Below are 4,320 nucleotides of genomic sequence, written 5' to 3'. Positions count from 1 at the left end.
TTGTCAAGAGACCTTAAGGATTATATCTTAATCCAGGCAACGGATGATATGATTAAGCAACATGTGGGATGTACAAATTTGCTTGTCTTTCAATTTTGATGTCAGTTTTTGAATAACAACATTCGTGGATATCTTCTCATGGCTAGGATGAGCCCACTTGCTACCCTATCCAACCAAGCTCCTCAAGCAATCGACAATCTTGTTAACTAGTTGGTTAATATCACTCATAAGATCTCTAATACAAATTGTTGCAAATTAAAATGCTTATCCTAGTAAATTCAATCGCTGCAACCTTGAGAAGTATTGAAAAATGACCAAGGTTGTACTCTAAAAAGCTAGTTATATTTCTTGGCCATGAAATTACACGTCTCTCCTTAGCTCTACCATTCCCCCTTTACCATTAATTGAAGATCCAGGTTCCTATGCACCACATAATGCAAATCAACTAATATAATGGCATAATGATTGTGAAGTAAATATAATTTGCATGTGGAAGATTAAATCATGTGATGAGCTTGGTGGTTGTGTGGCTTAAAGTTCCCTTTTAAAAACATGAGAAAAAACTCCACACACCCTAAAACAAAGGATGAACGGTGGACTTCAATGATCAAGAAACAATTAAAGGCTACAAAGCCCATTTAGGCTCAAAGGTACTAGAAATCTACTGGAAAAATAGATAAGAATATTATTATTGTCTTCAAGGAACAATAATAATGAACTCATTCTCAGTTGCTCCAAGGTATATTCTTTCTTTCCATACTTAGTAAACTATGCACTCACAATTCCAATAAAGAACCCCATTAGTTCAATAACCTAGAATACCCTCGGCTAATTTGGGTTCCTTAAGAGTAAATAACAAAGAGTACATGTGATAGCATTTGATGTCAAGTGCAAGTCCTAGGAAAATTTGACAAAACTTGTATCCCTGCTCATAGCTCGGAAAAACAACTCATATTTGAATGTTGTAAGTTGGAAACAGTGATCACAAACTCTCTCATGTTGGGGAAGATTGAACATGTTATATTAAGATAACTGGAAACCAATAAAATGCATGTAATTTGTAGAAAAATCACATAGTCTCAGGGTACTTTGTTGATTACATACCTATAGGTACCATGATCCAGCCATGGATAAAGAAGGCATGGGATCTTCATTGTTTCCACTAATATATCACCTATATTATGGAAAAATACCTCTTCCTTTTCCCATTCCTTAAGGAATCACACTATGTCATTGATATTGTTACTCATAGATTGTTGATTTGTCATAATACCCTTGTATTTTTCCTTACATTGATAATTTCTTAGTCCATTAGATCATCTAGCTCCATTGTTGTGTGTGGGTTTAGCTCTTTGATCTTATGTGTAATGCAATACCCTCCTTGAACATATTTATATTTTGATGTGTGGCTTTATCTAGCATGATACCCCATCTTATTTACTTTAGGTCCCATAAGAAGGTGTGTCCAACATTAATATGTCAACTCAACCTTAAGGAATTCATTGGGGATGATATTATTGAGAAACATGTGTGATATGTCAATTCACATGACACTTGATTTTGATTCCAAAGCTCATATGACAAGATCCATGACCAACTCATACCCAACCACAATTTCAAACAACCAAACTCCTCGATCTCAAGCTCAACTAGCTATTCAAGCCACCAAGAACCATATTATATGATGGAAATGGGTTGTTTACAAGAGCTCCCAAAACTATCATAAAGTAGTTGCAACCCAAAAGGATTAGCTTCAAAAATCAACCTCCTATAGTTTGTCGATATTTTATAAACACAGACACTAGTTTTTGGGGAGAAGGAAATCCACCCTTCTTAAAAACATCTTCTCAAGGAGTTGGTAGGATGGCTCACTTTCCACCTCCCCTTTTGAACTCCTAAGAAACTCCAAACCCCTAGAATTTTTAAAAATACCAAGTTTCATAATCTAGGAGATTGATTTTATTACTTTGTGATGAAACGTCCAAAAACTTTGAAATTTTACAAAATTATGCATAGGTTGTGATAATTCTTATGAATTATTATGGACTATATTAATACCATTTATAAATGAATTTAACATCATAGAAGGCTAGGCACCTTACTAATCCCTATAGGAGAAATAGGGTCCACAAGATAAGGATCTTGTTTTAAAATATTATTGTTTCATGCATTTAGGAAGTGAAAATAATAGTTTTTTGTTACAAATTATTTGAATTATATTTTGTCATATGTTCATATTTTCATAGTGAACCATGGTAAGCCTTGTTAATTTTCAGTGTTCTATGCTTGACAGGATCACTTATTACAATTTTTCTTCAATTAGAAATCACTTTATCCAATGAAATTCAATCGTCCAACAATAATAAGCAATTGTAGATAGAACAGTGATCCAAATGCACAATAAAAGACAACCAAGAACAATAGAGACACAAAAGTTTGGTCAAAGACAAGGGGAAAACCCCACAAGGGGGAAACCCTTTCAAAATTATTCTTCTATTAGATTGTCGTCAAATGTTTAGTAGAGAGATACAATGTCCAAGTACATAAATATCAAGTCAAACGGAAAAGCCTTGACTATCCAAACTAACCATTCAATATCCAATCAAAAATGAGTACAAAATTCAAATCTCGTCAAATTGAATTCTGCAAATATGGCCAAAGTCAATAGTAGTCAAAGATGCCCTACGCAGTCCTAGTCAATGGTCAAATCAACCTCCAAAAAGTTTGGTCAAGGCATTAGTAGTTTTTCAATTAAATGATGTACCCAACTGTATATTGTTATGGTGGCTGAGTTCTTTGACCCTCCCATGCATTTTATCCCTTCCTACACTGTATTTTTCAGTTAATAGGTCGGTTTATTGGTCATGAGTTTCCCTCACTTCTTTAATTGTATGTTCCATAAGAGGGTTTGTCTATAAATTACCTTGTTAAGAGACCATAAGGATTATATCTTAATCCAAGCAACAGATGATATGATTAAGCAACATGTGGGATGTATAAATTTTCTTGTATTTCAATTTTGATGTCAATTTTTGAATCACAAAATTCGTGGATATCTTCTCATGGCAGGATGAGCCCACTTGCTACCCTATCCAACCAAGCTCCTCGAGCGATCGACAATCTTGTTAACGAGTGGGTTAATATCACTCATAAGATCTCTAAAAGCAATTGTTGCAAATTAAAATGCTTATCCTAGTAAATTAAATTGCAAATTCAATTGTTACAACCATCTAGGAGATTGATTTTATTACTCTGTGATGAAAGGTCCAACAACTTTGAATTTTTACAAAATTATGCATAGGTTGGGTGATGATTCTTATGAAGTATTATGGACTATATTAATACCATTTATAAATGAATTTAACATCATGGAAGGCTGTTGTTTTTCCATGATCTTGGGTCTAGGTTAGAATCTTAGAATCTCTAACGCTACCAAACCAGTGATCTCAAGAAGAACTACTTTGCACAACGGAGAATATAAAGCAGCAAATCACATATGCACAAGTATACACAGTTTTTAACAAAATATTGTACAATAATGTACAAGCCAATCTTCGTTATATTAAATAAATCTGAATAACAGTATATGGTATCCAAGATATGATGACAATCACGTTGCAGCTCTATGTCATATCTTGTCATTTTGGTCCTCTGCTTCCGTACTACTCTCTAGTTGCCCCTTAGTCCTTCAAAGGACAACTCATAGAGTCTTAGGAGGGCTTCCACCTAACACTACTGCAAGTCGCTTCTGCTGCAATGTACACGGGCTGATCCAATCTGCTCTCTAGGTTGGCCAATACCTGAGCTCCAATACACCAATTTAGTAGTCACTTTTGTTCAACAACTGTTGCACATTAAGCACCAAACTTCACCCAACCTTCAGTTGTTTTCGTCACTTCAAGATTGCTAGTCTAGGGCTACTTTGGGTAGCCAACACACTGCCCTCCACCAAACCAATGGAACCCAACACTTCACTATAAGTTCTGCTCCTAATTGAGGTCTCCAACATCCAAAGTTGACCTCAACACATGGCACTTATAGGTTGCTCATGAAACCGATCCAAAACTGCCCCTAAAACATGGATCCAACACAAGAAAAAAATTCTTTGAGTCTGATATGTCACTGTTGTCCCTGACTGTACCTGGTTAGGGCACCTAGCATGTTGCAACAACCCTTAAAAAAACCAAACAGCCCCTTGATCTGTTGTGGCCTTCCCTTGGAAGGGTCCTCTCCCCCTAGGTTGTTGTTTTGGGCATGAATCAGCCCTCAAACTTCCCTACACAACTCTCAAATAGGTTGGTAAGGCCTGCGGCCTACCCA

The sequence above is a fragment of the Pinus tabuliformis genome, chromosome 1_2, assembly GCF_031772625.1.
Source record: "Pinus tabuliformis cultivar Carrire ecotype Pingquan chromosome 1_2, CPIR1, whole genome shotgun sequence".
In the NCBI taxonomy this organism is placed as follows: domain Eukaryota; kingdom Viridiplantae; phylum Streptophyta; class Pinopsida; order Pinales; family Pinaceae; genus Pinus; species Pinus tabuliformis.
This window is presented reverse-complemented; position numbering follows the sequence as displayed.